The sequence below is a fragment of the Mytilus galloprovincialis genome, chromosome 8 (genome assembly GCF_965363235.1).
Source record: "Mytilus galloprovincialis chromosome 8, xbMytGall1.hap1.1, whole genome shotgun sequence".
NCBI classification, from domain to species: Eukaryota; Metazoa; Mollusca; class Bivalvia; order Mytilida; family Mytilidae; genus Mytilus; species Mytilus galloprovincialis.
Window position 1 is genome coordinate 60,440,355 of NC_134845.1, and position 23,078 is coordinate 60,463,432.

The 23,078-nt window shown below is 31.2% G+C and overlaps 1 long non-coding RNA gene across 1 annotated transcript; it reads left to right on the top strand.

Moving 5' to 3' along the window:
- The first annotated feature begins 4,074 nt into the window (after positions 1-4,074).
- Positions 4,075-22,227, top strand: LOC143042312 (uncharacterized). Its single transcript, XR_012967941.1, has 5 exons — positions 4,075-4,132; positions 12,742-13,198; positions 15,928-16,158; positions 17,795-17,849; positions 20,148-22,227. It is a non-coding gene; the product is annotated as an uncharacterized LOC143042312 (long non-coding RNA).
- Positions 22,228-23,078: the final 851 nt, after the last annotated feature.

Below are 23,078 nucleotides of genomic sequence, written 5' to 3' on the forward strand. Positions count from 1 at the left end.
TTGACCATGCATTTCAATATATTTAACTTCAATCTTATATGTATCGTAAATTTTGTTTAGTTGAATTGCCGCTTTGAACTTAACCGTAATGAAATTTCTTGAACCAGGTTTCAGTCAATCGTTTAGTATAGCAACTATTTCTTCTTTTACATACCATTATTGTGATACATATTAAGTAATTTAAATAAAAGTAAACAAAATAATGTAACAATGCAATGTGTATATCGACTTTATACACAAAGATACACATATCCGTCTAATATGATGTATGTTATGTAAGAAACAGTAAAAATACATATTTTATGCACCAGATACACATTTCGACAATTAATGTTTCCACAGTGATGTATTATTTCAAAGTCATAACCTATAGCTAAAATCAGACCTTTGAATGATGGAGATACATTTCTTTATCTAAAAATTATTTCCAAAAACTGTCTAACATCAGATTTCAATATAAGAATATCAAGTGCAAGTACCTAAGTAACATCCGTTTTTTATGTGAGTACCTGGATATTGTGTACATTTACAGGTCGTTCAACTTATATATGTTTCTTCCGTCAATTTAAAGGTCGTTCACCTTATATGTAAATTTATAAAACAAAAATTACCAGTGACGAAAATGTAATAAAGATCATATCATAATTACCAGAGAAATAACTGACTAGAAATCGACTAAAGATATAAACGTATACCGCTTTTTAACAATGCCGAATTTGATTTTATCTTTATTTGTCAAACATGTACCTCCCTTTAACAGTGTTGTGATGATATCGAAAGGTTAGGAACAACTTATCTTAGGTAGCAAAGGTAAGTATATAAAAAGTTAACACCTATTGATAATTAAATTATCATTCAGAATGATAATGGAATGTTATATTAATACTATGCATAACGTCATAATGATAAAATAAATTAAGATGTTTTTAAATTATCTACACGCCTACGCAACCTTTAGTTACCCATCTTTACCATCATTTGTCATATACATAATTATGTTAATTTCGTTAATTATTGCAATAAACTTAACATAAAGAAAATAATTGAGCAACTGTCGCATAGACATGATAGTATAGTAAATGTACACATTTTGGGTCTCAGCAGATATTTAAACGTTAAGATGTAGGATGAATATAAAGCATATCGAGCAGAGAGGTCACTTTAATAGAAACAGATTTTAGAAAGGAAATCAAAGTATTAAGAATTATAATTACATACTTCATAAAGAAATGCATTGATAATGTTATACTACAATAAACCGTTTTGGTGCTAATAAGTTTATGCACGGTGAATTCTTATAACATTTAAAAAACAAAAATCATTTATGTAGTTTCACATTCCATCAAGAGCCTATCATTTGATAAACAACAAATAATATAAGAGTCATCAACGATACAAATGTACCAGACTTTTAATGTTGTACACCAGGCGTAACTCACTAACATTCACACGAAATACATAGGGAGAGGGGACCTCTAATTAAAACAGTTTGAAATGCTAAATCATGAAAATTTAAAAAAAAATTCAAATGGTCAATGCACATTATATTATAATTATTCAGAAAACTTTTACTATTTTGATTGTCAGGAATATACATCAGCTATACGTGCGCTCAATGTTTTGTTCTAAATTGAATGAATATAAGAAGATGTGGTATGAGTGCCAATGAGACAACTCTCCTTCCAAGTCATACTTTGTAAAAGCAAACCATTATAGGTCAGAGACCGGTCCTTAAAACGGAGCCTAGACTCACACCGAGCATTAAGCTATAAAGAATCCCAAAAAATGATAGGTGACAGAAAAATAACTAACGGATTAGGATTCTAAATTTATTATTTACTTCTTAACTGTCATTAAACTATTTACAAGCTACACGTGTATCACAAACATAAGTTTGTTCATAAAGTATTTCTTCGATTCGGACATTTCAATCCCTGATTCAGCATTTATAAAAATTGTTCGCCATTTCTATTCCTGAATTAACAATTTTGGCATGTTATTTCCAGTATTTGCATTTACAAAAATTGTGATTTTTAATTTTGTTTTGCGTGAATCAAAGATTTTCAAACTCTATTTGTGTTTCTTTTTTCAAACTGTGCATCTCACAGCCGTATTCTACTGTTGCCTTTATTTTTTCACCCCTTATTTTATTGATTTTGCATTTACAGTGTATCATGAATCAAATTTATTCGTACAGTGTATGCCCACTTGTTTTAATATGTCTTTTTGATTTGATTTACCCATTTCAATTGATATGTTATAGTGTCTCTTTCTATGTTGTAATGTTACACATTTGTTTCAGATAAGGGTGAAGGTTCGTTAAATCTGTTCTTTCATATGATATTGGTTTTTTAATAGCTTTTTTTTTAATTCATTTCACTATAATGCATATCTTCAGTAGTTTACCAGAATGAAACTATTAAAAATAAAATCATTTATCAATTAGACAAGTTAATCATGAAAATGAATAGTGCACTGAATTAAATAATATGCATAGGACTAGTGTACTGAAAAAAATAGTATGCATAGAACTAGTGTACTGAATAAAATAGTATACATAGGACAATTTCTTTTGAATAAGGGTACTGTAACAATTTTATAAAACAAATCGATCAAGGTCAAATTATACTTAAAGATTGGTTTAATTCACTCATAACATACAGAGAAACACACGAATAATAGCTACCAAAAGGTTTTAGGTTTAAAATTTAATACGCCAGACGCGCGTTTTCTCCACACAAGACTAACCAGTGACGCTCTGATTAAAAAGTTCGAATACCAAAAAAAAAGTTACAAAGTTGAGGAGCATTGAGGACCAATGTTCTCATTTTAATGTTATATTTAACATTGCTATACAAGCGGGAGGTTTGGCACGAATTAAAATGTCCTGTACAAAGTCAGGAATTTGACCATTGTTATATTATAGTTGGTTTCTGTGTGTGTGTGTTACATTTTGATGTTTTAACCCGTATTTGTTTTTGGTTTTTTTTTCTCAATCAATTTATATATTACGAACAGCGGTATACTACTGTTGTCTTTATTTATCGATATTGTAACGAAGTCAATTTCCAAAATAATACATAATAAAGAAGAAGTAAAACTATAACGAACACACAAAAAAATGGGCAATGGAAATAATTTTAAGAAACATGACATCAAATATGAAAAATACTCACATGACACTCTCTCTGTACCGACATCTTATAAGTTTGGCAACAAAGTAATTTCTAAAACAAGAATGTATCCTCAGTACACGAATGCTCCACTCGCAAATTTTGCATTAAAATTAGAAAGATCATATCATAAGGAACATGTGTACTAAGTTTGAAGTCGATTGGACTTCAACTTCATCACAAACTACCTTGACCCAAAACTTTAACCTGAAACGGGACAGACGGACGAAGGAACGGACGGACGGAAGAACGTACAGACGAACGGACCGACGAACGGGCGCACAGACCAGAAAACATAATGTCCCTCTACTATCGTAGGTGGGGCATAAAAAAAGTTATGTTGTGTTGTTAACAGACATCGTAATTCAATCATTGGTATGGACCCTGATCAACCCATTCGTGCCATATGTGCCCTCGGTTAGAATTGTATGCTTTTCTTGGCATCTCGGGATTATACAAGAGCCTAACAAGGAAGGGAACATGTTATTATCTATAACTATATATAACAAATATATAAAACATGTGATATTTATTTACATATACAGCAGTCTACATATAGCCTCATGAAATTGTATCATGTGTATATTTATCAAATATTACTGCAAACATTACCACAACTTTTTAGTTTCTGTTTAGATATTTACGTAATATTACCATAATACACATACTCTCTGCTTCGTTTAAAAGAACCAAATGGACGATAATTGTCAGGGCAATTAAATTTTAAAAGAATAAAACTCTATTGTAGTTTAATACATAGCAGGTTTTTTTCATTTCTTCATTTATAACACTAAAAGTAATACAGGAAAAAAGTTATATCAAAATTTTAATTGATATAACTAATGTGTTAAGTGCACATATTTATTTTTGAAACTTTATCATCTAAATATAGACATCTATTATTTAATCGATAAGTTTTTCAATGTGTGGAAGTTATTCAGTTCCTGGATTCAACGTCGGTAAGTAAAATATATTAACCGAAATTCCATATCCCATTGAAATGCAGATGATCTTTCATATTTTGAACGTTTAGCAATATTGAGAGTAATATGATTAAATTTGGTGTCGTGTGTATATATCATTTGACGAATAATGGTTGCTCAATACAGGACTAAATGCAAAAATCAAAATGTTACTACATCAAATGCCATATTGCCTGTTTAGCTATGATTTAAGAACTAATTTTGAATAAAAGTGTTTTTTTGGTTTTATTTTTGATTATAGATTACAATGATAAGTTTTTTAAAGCTGGGTCATGTGATTCAGTTTTGTTGATAGTTACCGTAACGAGGATAATAAATAACTAGATCGAATTTAATTTAACACTGTGGTTATTCTATCATGTTATTAGTGTGTAATGAAAATAGATGTTTACTATACCACGGTCCAATAAGACGTATTTTAAGACAATAATGGAGAGTGTCGATTTACGAAATTATTTAAGAAAGACGTTACTTTACTTTTTAAAGGCAAATTTTGATGTCAATCATTTACATTTTGTTTTCTTTTAAAGCCCATTTGTTTTATTGTTTTGAATATTCTAATGAGAACTCAGAAAACTATGCAAACACGAACATACAAATTTTGGATTTTTTTATATCATATTTGTTATTCGTTGATTGTTTTTTGTATAGTATGTTCTAGTGTTGTGCTGTTGTACCACTGTCCAAGGTGAGGGGAGGGATCGCAAAACATGTGTAACCCTGCCACCTTCTGTATGTGCCTGTCCCAAGTCAGGAGCCTGGAATTTAGTGTCTTTTTGTTGCTGTGCGACGTGTTTGTTTTTCGTTCATTGTTTTGTACATAAATGATAATGAGGTTGGAACTTTGATGTAATTTAATTTAAGATGAAATAGTTTGTTTGTGCTGAAAAATAATGGTAGTTATGATGTTATATTATTGATTTACTTTATAAATAAGATAAAGCAAAGCTATTATACTAAACAAACTTTTGTAAAACAATCTTTAAAATTAATCCTTTACATAAGAAGTATATGCTATATACGAAAACCTTGTTGAAACTAACTAAAAGGTTACTATTATCACGGATGCCACATGTGGACATGCTTCTGCTTACTATCCCAAATCATCTGCTAATTATGGCTGGTTTGGTGTTGTCTGTAAATAGTTTTCTATGATGAGATTTATAATTTGTCATTTCGTCTTTTTTTTTTTTTTTTTGTCTTTCGAATTTCTGTCATGGCCGATTTGTCTTTCTCTTTGAGTTCACATATTCAATTCCACCTCTCTTTTACTCTACAATAAGTATCACATCCACAAACACGTGGTCAGTTATATAATTTGTCTTCAAACTTGTTACTGGAGGATTTCATGTTATTTGTATCACTGAAACAAAAGTTATGAACTATTCAATTTGTAAGTTCTTACAATTCACGAAATATTCATAAAATCAAGAATATTAACAACATTAAAATAGCGCATTTTTCAGAAATCGAGAACTTTTATAAGTACGTTATAACAAGATAAACTTTAAGAGCATTATAGGGTTGTACGTGACCAAGTCAGTGAGTAAATGAAGTAAAATTATTACCTATCTGCCTATATTTGATTTTTAAAGTAGATTTGATCGATATTTACTTGCCCGAAAAGTAGATCCAGAGTTAGTGCTACCCCGTAATTTTTTACTGAACGGTCCGCATTAAATTTGTAGTACGCGTATGTTTCAGACTTATAAATAATATTATTCACTAGAAAGACTATATATATATATATATATATATATATATATATATATATATATAAGTGCCTATAAATAGCAGCACATGACATACAAATCTATGGGAGTGTGGATTAATCAGTACAGAGATTAATTCAATTACACAAATAAAATTATAGATTGCCTAACAATGTAATTTTAACACACTATTTAGTATGTAAATATAAGAATGTTTAAAATATTTACAAAATGATGCAAAAAAACGCAATATTTCGCTAGACCAACTAGCTTTATCAAGCGTGCATCTATCCAGGTGAAATCGGATGTAGATGATAAGAAACTTTTGCAGCTCAACGTCTGTGTTGCACTGAACTGCCTTCAAAATAAGAAAATTTTATATATATGTGATCTAAAAATAAACACGGCACTCAGGAAATTAAAGTGTTTTAAGCTCATTCTATCATAAATTGATTGAAGTGTTCTACTTACAATCAGTACTTGTGCATGTTGTGTACGCAACTGGATATAAAGTGTCAAGAAGATATATATGTGTACAAGGTAAACGAAGATATATATATATATATATATATGAGTTTGATATAAATGATATAACCTATTTTCTTTAAAAGAACATATCCTGAGTTACAGCGTCTATTCAAATGTTTGTTTAATTTTCGGGTTATACGGAACATTTATAAGATGTTAACTGTTTGGTAAACTAAGTTCAGCGTTATGAATGCTTATCAAAATCATAGGAAACCTAGCACAGATGTTAACAGTATTTTATTAACGAATGATTTGTGCATGAGATCCAACATTAAGGTTCATGTGGACCCTATGGCTAAAATGGCCGTATTTTCACCTCAAAATTTACTCTGAGTACAGGCAAACCTATGCATCTGGAAAAGTTTTAAGGCATAGCATGCCCTAGATGAATAGAATCTGGTCCACATGAACCTTAAATAACATTAAACCGTCGTAGCACATTTTTTTTTATAAGTAAAGAGGAATACGACGTGACCCAAACATAAATCTAATAATTGCAAACACATATGCACGTATGTGTACTACAAGTATACTTGTAAATCGTTTTAGGTGTTTCATGATTATGTTTCCGATCACCAAATTACGGGTTCTGTTCTTGAAAGATCAGATATAGCTAATTTATAAAAATATTTTACCTATTTTAAAAAAAAATAAACTTAGCTTAAGCAAACATTTTAGAAGCCTTTGCAAAAAGTAAGATTAAATGTTTTTGTTGAGAAAAAAGTTAGTATTTTATTCATACTCTGGGAATGTCTACACATGATAGATCATTGTTATGTAAAATCGGTGATTACATAAACTTGTATTTCTTTCAATTAAAAAGACCTATTTCTTGGCTACGTATATGCCTTCTCGATTAATTGCGATTCACAATTCGATCACAACACTTGCCATCGTTATTATTCGTTTTTCTCGGTTTACCGAATGACAATCGTGGGATATAGCTTTGTATTGTAGATGTCATATAATTTATTATTATAAAGATCATCCGAATAGAAAGTTATATGGATGATTTCTAAGAAGAATTTTAATAAGCTTTAACAATAAGAACTAGTTTCAATATATATTTTCCAACTCAACTAGTTGGTTGACGATATAAAGAAAAATTTAGGCTGAACCAAAATTATCGAAAATTTCAAGTTTCAATTCAATCGAGCGCTGTCATCAAACTACTACTCTACATAGATGTCATCCGCATATTATTTATTTGTAATATTGAAAAGCAGTCACCCAACCAAACCAGACATGAAGTAGAACTATTATTAAGCTTTTTCTACATTGGAATTTGTTAAAAAAAAAAAAAAAAAAAAAGACATTCTGATGACATATTTGTTTTAAAAACGCCTAGTTTATTTACAACCACATGGTCGATGCCTCTGCTGGTAGAGTTTTTATTCCCCGAGTGTTTCACCAGCCCGGTAGTTAGCACTTCTGTGTTTTTTAATTGGTATGGTCATATTTATCAAGAATAGATTACCTTACATGAAGATGTATTGGGAAAACCTTTTATGAATTTTTGGTCCATAATGCTTGAACCTCGTATTGTACTTTGTTGGCATTACTAACTGTTTTAAAATTCGAGCTACTGATGAGTCTTTTTAAGACGAAACACACGTCTGGCGCAAATACAAAATGTCATCCTGGTATCCAAGATGAGTTTATTTATAGAACATCAATAGTTCAAGGACGGGAAACTATCTCCTAGCTTTGTATGTGGATCTTGATTTGCCTTTGTTATACCTGCAGGCATTATATATAAATTAAAAAGGGGGACATAACAGAAAGTTTTTATTCTACCAATGACATCTACCGTAAACCTATATATTAATCTTACATTTTTACATTTTTTATGGGAGAAGGATAAGGCTTATACATTTCTATATTAAGGTAGAATATTTTTTAGTTCTTTATGAATGATTTGCCATAACAATTTATTTTATTGGCTGACCCTGTTGATCTGAACATTAATTGAATTTATCATATACTTAGCATTAATATGATAGCATTTGCATATGTGTAATGAGCGGAAGTATACAAGCCATAGTTTCCCCCCCCCCCTCCTGGGAAGATAATCCATATCAGGGGGGATTTCGTGCACAAAACCCATTACAGTGTCTCTCGTGCAAGTTACTTTCGGTTTTTCAAGTATCGTCTGTTTGTTTTTCCATTGTGACGTCAGATATTTTTCATGATGACGTCAACATTTACGGGAACTTTTGTTATGTCCAGTAATGCCGTACAAATAGCGATAAGGTGTATTGGGTCCAGTGGTAAATCTGTTTGTACAGAACCAGCTGTTATTGAATAACATCTGTTAACATGGATAAATCAAATGATTTAGATTTTACAAATGATGATAGTTCAGTACTTGCTAACAAATGCCATTGACAATTATGAATCAGTTTATAGTACAGCAAACATGGAGAAATAATGATTATAAAACTCTTCCAAATTTTCAATGTTTCAAAATGCCTCTATAGAAATGGTAGCATAAATAAATATGGAGGTAGTGATGCTATTGTTGGACAATTATAGTGTATTTGTTGGATTCATAATTTAACTTTCTTATAAATTTTTTGAATGTTTAAGATATTTTATTTGTTTATTTGCCGTACATAAAGCAATTGTCGAAAGTATATGATAAAGAGATTAATACATGGCCTTTTCATATCAGCCCGGGTATCATCCCTCGACCCATATCAGCACCTCGACTACTTCTCGGGATGATACCCGGGCCGATATGGAAAAGGCAATGTATTAATCTCTATGGATTGTTTTATGTACTAAGTATGCAGATAACATGATTTACTAGCGGGTGGATAGGTTTCTTTAACACTGCAAAAAATGGTGTATCATTATAATCCTTCCTAAACTAAAGTTTGATTGATTAACAAACCAGGAAACGTCTTAATACCACATAGTATTTAATTAGGTATTATATTGAATCTGTAAAGTAAGATAACCTTTGTATCTAGTGTTAAGATGACTTAAACAGTAAATATTTGAAGCTTCATAAAAATCATATATAATACCTGTCATAATCAGATCATAGTGTTTCAAACCCTAATACATGTACATTGTTATAACAATACAATTAAAGGGATTGCAGTATATGGCAGTGGACTATAGAAAATGTTTTTACCAATTCAGTTAAATGTAATGAGAAGACTAAATACATTTTAGAAAATGTTTATTAGATAGATATATCTGCAAATCACATACAAAATTTATCAAATATATATTTGGGTTAACAGGAAAGCAAGTAGTTGTGTTGTTATGTCTGAATTTTCCATGCGGTTTTCAATTTTATTGGCTATGCAATAATCACTCAAAAGTTGGAGAACACAAAAGATTGTTTATCAAATGACAACTAAAAAAAATAACAACATGCTTTTTAAGAATTAATTATGTAATGAAAGTACTAGACTAATTACTTAGCTTAACCATCAACGCCAAATTGTGAAAGTTTTTATTATCATTAGACATCTTTTATAAATAAAAATACTGTTAAATCACGTTGCAGAATAAGTGCAACCCTACTCAATATGGCGACAGATTAATATGTAAAGACTATATAGAAAGATAACACTGGTTATGTTTGTTGACCCGTCTGTATGTCAGTCCGTCAGTCCTGTTCTTGTCATCACAAATCCTCTGAAACCGCACAACAGAGTTTCATGAAACTTTGTAGATGATAAAGACATACTATGTAGATATGTATATCGACAGAAAATTATGATTCAATTTTTTTCTAGGAGTTACGCCCCTTTTAACTTATTTGCCTTCATATACTGCTGCAACAGTTTGTCATCACAACTTCTCTGAAACTGTATAATTATGTAGTCGATCCCTCTGCTGATGGACCATTAATCTTCGAGGTTAGTATCAGCGCTCAGTATAGTCAATTCTTCGGTTCCAGTAACATGATTCAAAATAATCCTTTTAAACATGTCCGTTTCCAAATTTTGCAATGAAATCAAAAAATGAATTAGTGAAAACAATGTTCCGGTTCTTTTATAGACATATTTGTCTGAATTGCATTTTTGGATTTGTAGCTGATGGAAGTATACCCAGAAAAGTGCTTCGGACGCATGAAATTCATGGTCATGTTGTTTTCATTTTATATTCTTTAACGAGAGTGTAACCTTTGTACTATACACTTTTGGGCGAGGGGGCAGATGCGGATCAAGGAATCTTATCATGGCAGATCCCCAAAGTAGACAAAATGTATGGTGGATTTAGTCGAGTGTGGCCGGATTAACCCCCGGGACTAACCATAAATATAGCTCCATAAGGGGGTTTGAATATAAGCCCTACTCTGCTCAAGGGGACACCCAGTGTAATTGAAAAAAATCTAGCAAATCTACATGTCATGCAATTGACAAGGCCAATTTAAATTATGTTAATTAAATACATTATCTAATAAAAGGAGCATTATACCGTGTAAATACACCGGCCGCCTTATCAGACAGATGAAATTTATGACCCCATTAATATATTTAAGAAAGTAACACATGATGCATAGCAGAGGCACGTCTGAGTATACCTTCAGATACGATAAAGGATCATCTAGGAAGAGGCCTTTCCCCTATTGTTGAAAAATATGCAGTCGAATCACGTTGATCTAATCCTCAGTCTAATCCCTAGTTATCTCAACACATCTGTCATCGAAAACGGCGTAGAACATTTTATATTTAACTGCCCCTTTATGGTGTTTTGAGAGAAAAATGTAAAACAATGTTGCTAAATTGTTAAGTTTTCAATTGGTTTTCTTTTCAAGTAATGTAAATTAATTGAACTAAATTAATGTCTTGCATTCAGAATTGGAGTTTGGTTTGTTTGAAATTATCCTTCTTTCGAACCCCCCACCCCCAGCCCATAAATCCCCCCCCCCCCAAAAAAAAAAAGATGCCCCGTTCTTGCATATGACTATATTCTTAAACTTATCTTTTAGTCTACATTGTAATAAATAAACACTAAAACTTTTTAAAATAAACTTTCTCTTTTTAACTTAAAAGGGGGGACTCATTAAATTTGGAATAATTTTTCTAAAAGAAGGGTTCTCTTACTTTTACCATTAAGAAAATATATAAGTCCAGGAATAAAACAAAATTCTTGGACATTGTTTGACCATATAATACAAATGTATAGTTCTTTGGGAAAAGTTTCTTCAATTGATATAAATATGTACTTTTCTATTAGGAAGTGGTTTTTACAACAAAACACTTTTGTAGCACTTTAAATTGATCCCTCATTAAAAGGATAGTCATTTACATTGAAGTGTTACCATTTATTTGAGTGGTTGTTCCCAATATATTCCTTCATAAGGACAGTTTTCTTTTCCGAACCATCCTCAATGAAAAAAGTTGAGACACAAAATTAAGCTTGAACATGTGAGTCGCCAAAACGACACTCTCAAATCAATTATCTATCTCAAAGTCCAAGGATAAAGTTGTAAGTCTGGGATTTTTCTTGATTTGAACATGTTTCCTTTCCGGACCATCGTTATTAAAAGAAAGTGAGGAGACGTCAAAAGTTTGCTTCAAACAAGTGCGTCCCAAACTGGTTAATAAATCCTTAGTGTGATATGTGACGGACGTAATGCTGTAACAATATCATTTTGTCAAACAATACAATTAACACCTGTATTAACTAGTCCTTTGTTGTCTATAAAATGCAACTAGTTGATTATTGATTTTCTGTCAAAATCTTAACGTGCTCAAGGTCAATTCCGAATATTGTCTAATCAGGTTATTTCCGAGAAACCCGAAAAAAGTAAATAAATAAAATGGCTGAAATTTTAAAATCGTTATATTTCTTTCGCCAAATTCTTTCGCAAATGATGAATTTTAATCGCCACAGTCATTAATTTTTCGCAAAATACGTAAATGGCGACCGCCAGCGGAAACCCTGTGTCTATAGATAACCCATTAAGAATATTTACCTGTTAATGTAAATTCTGTTATGACTTATAAATAAACTAACCGTTTTTAATCCATACCTTTATATGAATTTCAAGTAATGTGTGTCTCATAATTATAAGAAAGAAAATTATTGTTACAAATTGCTTTACTCATAATGCACCCTATTACAAAAACAAAAATTGGTATTAAGGAACAGAGTCGAACAAAACTAATACTGTCTGACAAGGAGCAAGATATTTGCATTTTCTTCTTCTTCTTCTTCTTCTTCTTCTTCTTCTTTTTCTTCTTCTTCTTCTTCTTCTTCTTCTTCTTCTTCTTCTTCTTCTTCTTCTTCTTCTTCTTCTTCTTCTTCTTATGTTTTATTATAATTGTTTATATCATTATTATTAACATATTAATATCATTCCTATTATTCTTTCAGTAGAAAATAGACACATTGTAAGATGGGAAACTTATTGCGTGGTTCATCTCGCCGAAGGGTAGAGTCTACTACAAACAAAGATATCAAAACATCAAAACCGAAGAAAAGAAAAATTTCAAACCGAATCAAATTAACGAAAACAAAAATCAAACTGAAGCCCGTTGCAAGCGACAATATGTTATTTGCTCCGAGGGATATGCAGTTGCAAGACCAAGAACATGTAAATCCAAATGATGACAACTTTGGATTGACACCATTAACACCGCGTGAAATTGATGTAAATCGATTTCGAACATCTGAACGTGGACAAAATGACAATTCTCATAACATTGAAAATGAGATTGAAAAATCTGAGCAAGTTACAAATTCTGAACAGCAACCATATCATTTTCCAGGAGACAATAGGAAACAAAAACATATGACTCTTGGAATATATAATGATCAAGATGTACAAGCTGTAAGTATATAAGTATTTTACGTGACCCTTAAAACGATAAAAAGTCACAAAAACATATGTTATTCGTATAGTTATAATGTTCTGATTTCTACGATCTTATTTCGGTTCTTACATATCACATATAACAATTTCTCCAGACAATATATAACGACTCAACCAGCGTATTCAGATAGTTGATGTTTGTCCCCGTATTCAAATGGGTCCGTATTCAGGTGAAAAGTATTCAAAATCAAACTTTGATTTAGTTTCATTTTCAAACAAAATCTTTGGGTTCTTGATATGCGGAATCTAAGCATATATTTTGTCCCAGATTTTAAGTTTGTCAAAATTGGGGTCCGAAATAAAACTTGATTTGATTTGAACAAAAAATAAATGCATAGGGTTCTTTGATAAGCCTGATCTCATCCAAAATTCAGATTTTGAATTTGGGCCCCTTATCAATTGGTCCATATGGTCAAGGGACAAAGTTATTGTCCTTTGATTTTTAGTCTCATAGTGTGTACAGTATATTTATTTTTTATACACCTTTCAAATTTATTTCACTATATTTGATGTATGAAGTAGTAAGTAGCTTTAAGAGATGAAAACACATTTATAAGATATAGTGGGGCATGAATTTGTAGGTAAAGTAATGATTTGGTCCAGTTTTAACAGGTGAAAATATTCTGTAAAACTGACGCTCAGACCCCTTAACATAAAATTACCCATATTTTACCCGATAATATTTAAAATTTATATGTTATTTGTCTCAAATATATTTTATGATAGAGCAGGTGCGATTTGTTTAGTTTGCATTTTTTGTCTAAAAGTACTACATCTAAAGGGTTCAAAGGGTAAAAAAAAAAATAGATTGGGGTTCTTTGATATGCTGAACCTAATCGTGTACTTATATGTTGGATATTGGACCATGGAGGGTATATGTCCAATTTCAAATTTGTTTGTTCTAAAACCAAATTCGTCTGTCAGAAATGTATGCAATGTCGATTGTTCAATCGCAATCCAAATTTAAAGATGTATTGCACATTTAATAAAATAAAAAGAAGAATCAAAGTTTAAAATAGATTAATATCATACTCTTATCTAAGAAATTATACATAAAAATACAAATTTGAAAATTTGAAGTTCATTATTATATCATTTGAAAAATAAAGGTCAATTTATAGATTTTTAAAGATATCGTATTAAAAATGAATGATATTTTGAAAAACAAATTTAAAGAACTTTGGTTGGTTTGTTTGTTATTCTGTATAAATTGATTTGCAGAATGATATAATCTTTTTATAAAGTGAACCCCTTTCAAAACACATCTAATGTCGTCCATCAATATAAAGATAAATGAAATTATTGATGTATTTGGATATGCTGAATATTACCGTGTATTTGGATTTTAGATATAGGGCCATAACAGGTAAAAGTCCAATTTCAAATTTGTCAGTTCTTTGACTTCATTCAGGAACCTGTGATGTGTCAAATATTTGATCACAATTTAAATTCAGCAATGTTTCAAGCTTGAATACTTGCCTCAACTGTTCAAGGTTCGACCTATGCGGTTATAGCCAGCTTCCCCAAGTGGTTAATTGTACTAGATATGTCATTCTGTGTGATCACCATCACTTGTTAAAACAATTTGAGTCTTAAACGATCAATTTGATCTAAACTTCATCCAATGAGGCTGACAATATAAACGTGATTAAACCTTGCAGTCAATCTGTAACTGTTCAATACCTTTTTATACGATTCAATATATTGTTTGGTAACAGTTAAGAGCAGCTTTGAACTGTCTGAATATATACTAATCAGATCTTTGTTTAGTGCAAGCGTATTGTTTGAACAGTACCAGATAAGTATGATAGCTTAATGCGACTGAGCGAGCCTGATTTATACTGTATTGTGCAGTCTTTTAAGAGCTCTTCCGATACAAATAACCGTTTTATGTTACCAGTGCATTGTAGTTAAAACCACCAAAGCGTATGGGGAAGAGTAACAACTCCGGTTAAATCTTAAATAATTTAATATACTTTGATTGCAATGTACAAACGAGTTTAATTTGATGAGTCCATTTACAACTGAGTCAATGCCACTGCTTGTGGAGTTTTAATACACCAACTGTATCACCAGTCAAGTAGTCAGCATTTCTGTGCTGACATTGATTATCATTGATATGGTCATATTTATAAATTAACTGTTTATAAAACTGTTGAATTTTTGAAATACTAAGTCTTTTCTTCCTCAGGAATAAATTACCTTAGCTGTATTTGGCAAAACGTTTAGGAATTTTGGTCCTCAATGTTCTTCAACTTTTTTTAACTATTTTGGATACGAGCGTCACTGATCAGTGTTTTGTAGACGAAACACGCGTCTGGCGTAAAAATAAAATATAATCCTGATATCTATGATGAGTTTATTGATATCGAACAAACATAACTAATTATCATTGAAAAAAACTTGACAAATAGTAAAATAAGGTGGAAAAAAACAGAAATCCAAATGAATGGCTCTACACAAATGTCAAACAAGAGAGACAGGCTTGGACTACCACTTAACAATTTTGAGGTTTGATACGGTGAAAATTTTTGACTTTCTTCACCCCTTATTCATCACTCATTTGGTAGTATGAATACGTCATCAATAATGGAATCGCTTTCGTTTATGAAATCAAACTGTTTTAAAGAAAATTTGAAAATTGTTTACTTAATGAAATAGTAATTATTTTTCAAATTCTATCTTAGACGGAACTCGGCACTGCAACAAATGTTATACAAACTGTACACCACACATATAACATACAGATACACAGTCCATTCACGGACGCCATCGTTATCGGAAACGACAGTACAGTCAATATAACCAAGAAAGAAGGGACTAGACAGCTATTAGTTGATCATTTTATAATGGCAAAAACAGATACAAAGTATATAAGGAAAACTATGGACGAATCATCATTACCACGTCTGAATAAGGTAAATTATCCAAGTAATAATAATGGTTTGGTCTTTTTAATATTAAAGTTGAGTCAATGCATGATGTATGAATCAGATTACTAAAACTCAGCTATTTTGACATTATAATCTGAATTGTATATACAGGATTTATGTCAGTAGTTCACAAACTACGTTCGACCAATTTTTTTTCCAAACAATTGTCCACACCATGTGCATTTAAAAGTTTGAGACCTCAGACCTGCTTGGCGAAAAGATCTCTTAAATGGCGATCCCTTACCTTAGACTTTGTCATTGTACAGTTAACATTTTTTTACCACTGCGTTCTTACAATTGAAAACGAAATAATTCTTTAAATCTTTAAGGCGTACATGTATGTAATGTGAAGTTGCGACTTCAGTACAATCGGAAATAACTTATTATGTTTGATTGCTTAAGAATATCACTAAATTTAATACATTAACTTCAATTTCAATTCTCTTATAACAACCTTTATTCAGCTTATAAAGAACTTCACTTATCCTTATTGCAAATCTTATAAATACTTCTCAATAAAATTGATAGAACTGGAGAAAAAATTATGTTTTTGATTTAGGTATTATGTTGAATGCAGTATATATTTGTATGTATACCATTTAAAAACATGTAATTTATCCTTGCTATTTCATTCCATCTGTTGAAATGACAATTCAAAATTATTAACATTCCTTTAACTAACAATGTTACCACTTACAGAGAGCTCATACTAAGGTTTGATAATTGCAATATAAGACGCTGAATTTGTGTGCAATCGAATGTGTGGTTATGTTATTATCCCGTCATTGTGTTATTGTGTTATGGTAAATTTTTATTTTTTGCTAATGTGCTTTGTCTATATGCATTTTTGCTTTTCATTGTTGACATTTTTTTTATACTGATTAAGATTATAACACTATGTTGAATGTTGTTCATCTATTTTTGACATTTTTACCTATTATGTCTGTTTGTTTTGTTCAGAAATTGTTGTCAATTTAATGTAATTTTATGCGACTGTCATATGAGAGAGCGATTTAGCTAGCAAAAATTAAATCCCCTATTTTCTACATAAAAAAATACCTGTACAAAACCAGGTATATGGCAGTTATCCATTCGTTTAATGTGTTTGTGTTAAACACATGTCTAATTTTCCTTTTGATAAGGAACTTTCCGTGTTTAATTTTACTCGGAGTTCAGTATTTTTGTTATTTTACTTTTGGCCAGACAATTCTAGGTCATGTTTTATGAACATTTAACAAAACCTCTACCAGGCTCGGATTCTAAATATTCATAAAACAAGTCCGGGAATTATCTTACCTATCCTGAGTAGAACAAAAATCGTTCCTTTGTTGAGCTAATATATCAATGTAGATGTAACATTCGGGTTGACTAATCTTTTTTCATGTGATACTCATTGAAATTTATTATAACGAAAATGTATATTTCATTACTAAAAAGTTCGATTTTTCAAAAAGATTTGTTTTTATAAGTTCTGTGAGTAAATATTTGCTTTCATTATGTGCCTGTTAATATAATTCATCTTTACTACAAATATATAATTGACATTCGCAGTTGTAAATGCATGTCATACGTTAAGAGTTACAAAACAAATATCATTTAAAAATTGCAATTTTTTTTCTAGGACAAAACAGAGACAATACAAACTGGGGTTGCTGAGAAAGTTGTTGGAAACATAAGTATAAATTCTTCTTATTGTCTAAATTTAAAAAAATGTATACGTAACTCGGTATCAAAAGACAATTCTAACAATTTTGAAAACATTAAATTCATACCTTTCACAGTCACGTCTGGTAAACCAATTTGATCTCAACAAAATATTTACTAGGACATCTGAAATTCTGTCATCATATTGAGTTTTTCTAGTATAAAATATCACAAATATAGACACTGTCGGTCGACTTTCCATCAATTAATTGTCAATATGCTGATAAATAGGAGAATGTAATTGTATGGTCAACTAAATGAGAGCATGTCTTGTTTATTACTCTGAGCAATGTAACTTAATAAGACTTTGGAATGACCTTTCTTTCTGTAAAAAATATGTCTCCCGCTCTGCCATGGGAGAGAGTAAATTATCTCCCTTGTATTAGTCAATCGAAATCTGGCATTTTTAACGTGAAGCATAATAAATACAGATATCTCCTGTAATAGTGCCTATGGAAAATAAGTGAAAATAGGAAAGGAAATGAAATTATGCTTCTCAACAACCTACGACCACACAAAGAGTAGTTGCAATGATTTGTAACGTCAAGAGGACGTGTAACTGATACGACACATTGGATTTAATGTCATCATTCCGACCGGCTACAAATTGGTGCTTGAAGTAAAACCAAACAGACATCAGGGTTTTACTGCCGACCTGAGGAAAACTTAGAGTGAATGTATCTCTATTCCCATATTACACATACTTCTTCGTACTAAAATTGAAAATTACACATTGATGAGTTTAGGAGAATGCCAAAACACTGATGTATACATACGTTTTATTGGTATGCTCGTTTTCATTTATGTCATGGACAGCTGCGGTAGTAAAGTCATACCGGTGTCATTTAAATTAGCCTTGGTCCGAGACTGCCTCTCTTTTTTATCTATGACATGACCTTCTAATATTTAACAACAAAACCACAGCTTGTCGAAAATTCAACCAGCCATGATAGTTTCGTTCATATGCCAATGAGGGTTAGATACATATTATAATTAGTTGGAACTTTGTTCGTCTTTTCAATATCTCTTTATTATGCCCAATTTATGTTCATTATGTTTTAAGGTCTGTGCGTCAGTTCGTTCGTCCGTTTGTTCGTTCGTTCGTCCGTTCGTCCGTTCGTCCGTCCGTTCGTCCCGCTTCAGATTAAAGTTTTTGGTCGAGGTAGTTTTTGATGAAGTTGAACTTGAAACTTAGTACACATGTTCCTTATGACATGATCTTTCTAATTTTAATGCACTAAACATAGAAAATGATTGTGCGAATGGGGCATCCGTGTACTTAGGACACATTCTTGTTACAAACAAAAAGGGAGATTGAATTTCAATAATTATCATCGTTAATATTAATCAAATGTGCTGAATAGCATATACCAATAAGACAGAGAGCATCAAACCAGGTGGTGTAGCAATATCGCAGACATACTCATCACTAGATGACATCGGTATCGTAGTACTAAAATAAATTATCAAATTTCATTAAGGTAAAACTAATTCTAAGGTCAATGATACGCTCATGCAATTGCGTATTATTTTGAACAAGAATGTGTCCGTAGTACACGGATGCCCCACTCGTACTATCATTTTGTATGTTCAGTGGACCGTGAAATTGGGTTGATAATTTGGAATTAAAATTAGAAAGATCATATCATAGGGAACACTAGTACTAAGTTAAAAACTACCTTGACTAAACATTTTAACCTGAAGCGGGACGAACGAACGAATGGACGAACGGACGAACGAACGAACAGACGGACGAACGGACCCACAGACCAGAAAACCTAATGCCCCTCTACTTTCGTAGGTGGGGCATAAAAATAGACCCATTAAATTCAAACTGTAAACTATAGAACTGTCAACTGAGTGCAACATTGAGTCATATTTGGCAACATGTAATTATTTTACGCTTCTTAATTGGTAAACAACTACAATTGTGTTCTTGTTTGTCCCGCTTATAGGTCTGTCCAAACACAAAGTTTTTACGAAAGTAATATTTCTCTTGGCCTAATAATCACAAACTTTTGTAAATACTACTAGCGTCTTGTACGTCTCCAACAATGAAATTATGTGAATATAGGAGGAAAATACATGGAATATTCGATATCATCTAATCTATTAACTTTACATGTCATTGTATTGTACTATATTGTTCTCTGCTGTCTGTCCATGTTTTATATTATGTAATATATGTTGTTAATTTTGCCATGCCATGTTTATGGTTTTGCAGTAACGATTCATTCATTCAACTAAGAAAAATATTTCTATATTCACAGCTTCTAAAAAGAGCAAACATAAGCTAAAGAGATCGATATCTGCAGATACAGACCCATATCTTTTTCGTCGATCAAAGTCGAACCGAAAATTAAAAAAGCGTGCATACACATTGGATTCAAGGAATATATTGCGCAACTTTCAGTGGACACAATATGAATTGGTGCAAGAATCTTTGCTACGTACAGTCTCTTGTAAAATAAAAAAATGTGAATCCGTAGACAGGCTTACAGAAAAAATTGAAGAAATAAAAACTGAATTGAAAAATCTTGTTGAGCAACCATTGCCCCGTCTGAAAAAACAGTTGAAAAAGTCTTTAGGGAAAGCTGGAAATGAAAACGACCAACACCAGATAACAGAACGCATAATAACGGGTTTTAATGGTAATAGCGAATTGATTTTACGCGACGCATACAAAACACTGTCGAAGTTGAAAGAAAGACGCATTGAAGATCTTAATTCCAAACAATCGGACTCACCGCATGTCAAGGAATTTGCTTATGAAAGAGAAATAATGACAACCAAAGACATTGCAAAAAGAATTATGTCTTTAATTTCTGAAAAGGTTATTTCATATGTGACTACTTTATTGCCTTTACAAATACAGCAAGAAATTATAACATTTACGTTTGAATGCCAGAAGTCTTTTGTATTAAAACAATTGATGATCGATTTTTTTTCTTGCGACTTTAGTACTATAATGAAATATATTCTGAATCCAAATGAATATGCCAAAAACTGGCTTATATCTTTTACAAATAAAAAAATATTTTATCAGAAAAGTCCAGAAAAAATGCATATTTACGCAAAGATTGCAAAAAATGAAGTGGAGCATACATTTGAAGAAATAAAAACTGCCATGATAGAGTCAACAAAAGATGGAATTAGTGTTTCTGACTGGGCGAAAAGTTTTTTACATCATATCCAAAAGTTTAGTTCAGTGCCATTTTCATCGAGAGACATTGATGATCTTCAGCTCCCAAATAAAATTTACTTTAAAAAAATAAATGAAATTTTAAATTCGAATTTGGAAGGCATCAAAACTGAAATCATTGAAAACTTCAAAAACACTACTGCTAATGACGTTAAATGGAGTGAGGACCCGTATAGTAAAATAATAGAATGTCTTTGGGGTTGTACTGAGTGTTGTCCATTTTGTCAAGAACCATGCCAGTATAGTGATAAAGAACATGTCCTACAAGGGAATAAACATAAATGTATTCAACATCGACCTGTAGGACTTTGCGGTTTTATGAACGAAGAGAATAATATGATCATGATAAACAGTTGTAGCCGTCTTGTTAATTCTCCTGATGAGCGTTTAAGGCATAAACATGAATATATTTCTGACCAATGTAGGAATTATTATCAAAGCTTATTCAATGGTTGGGAAATTAGACCTTACGTAAATGGTAATGAATGTCAGTACTGGAAATACATAATGTGCAGATGGAAGGATCAATTGCAGCAGTTCTATGGTGTAAAAATAAATGATATCGATAATGAGGAGTTGAAATCAATAACTTTTGAAGATGCAAATTGTAGCTTAAATGAGATTTATATATGTAGTTAAACTATTATAACATGTATAAACAATTTTAGTTAAAAATGTGTAAATGTGAAAAACGAATTCGAAGTAACTATACATAACATTGAAGGATAATAAATTTCAGATTCAATTTTGTTCAAACAGATGTACATAACATCATTGTGAATTGGAACAATATCACATTGTCTATTGGTAGGGAAAACCATCATATTCAACAGGTTTTTTTCACATATTTCTTTATAAGAGAAATTATAGACATATATCATTCAAGGATTTGTCAATGGCATATTGTGTTCTATATAGTTGTTCACTTCTATGTCATTTGGTTTCTTGTAAAGGGATGTCTTATTGGCAATTGAACAAGTTATACATCTTCTTATTTTATCGTACAGTAAAACTGACCACAAAACAGCTGAAGTAAAAAAGCGTAGTATATACTTTTATACTTAAACTAAAATTGAACATGAACTTTGATTGAAAATATCATTTCGCTATCTCCCATTCAACATAACAATTTAAAAAAAAACACAACAAGAGAGGAATATCGTTAAGTATAATGTCAAAAGTTTGAAAATTCGCAAAACTCAAAACAAATTTGTCAAGTATGTTTAAAAAGCTTATCATATTCAACATTGTAATGCTTGCAATAAAAAAAAATATAAGTTATTAATAAGGTTTGTCCTTTATTTGACAAAGGTAAAGCTGGATGACACGAAATGTAAAAGAAATTATACATTTGCAAATATTTGCTCTAGGTATTGTATGTTGGTCATAAACAAGCTTCAGTCCAAATATTAAAATCCCTGAAGGTTTGACAAAGTTATTGATGTCTAAAATAGTTTACCTTTTACAATATACTCCTAACTAACTGTTGGTGTCGCCGACGACGACAATTACATGTCGCAGGATCCACAAAAATGTGATGAATAACCTTTACTCATATCAATAGATATGATATAAACTGAGTATTTTCTTGAGTTGAAGGATATGAAATTTAGGACAATATATTCGTACAAGGGGAGATTATATGGAAACTTTCATGACGCATGTGGTGAAAAATAGTAAAAAAAAGAATAATAAACATATTGATTTCTGACAATAAGGTTTGTTCTTAAGCTAAACTTATGATACAAATAAGTGAGTTAAGATAAAAGATAAGTCCGCAAGTATCTTAAAATCGATACTTGATTCAACCGCAATGGTCGAAGTCTGAACAGTATTGGCAATTCTTGATACATCATTTACATTTGACACAGCTCTGAATTTGGATTATGATTGAATATTTTACACAGCCTAGGTTTTGGACACAGAATAAGTTTAGAACTATAACATTTGAAATTGGACATTTATCGATAATGGTCTAATATCCAAAATCTAATGTATT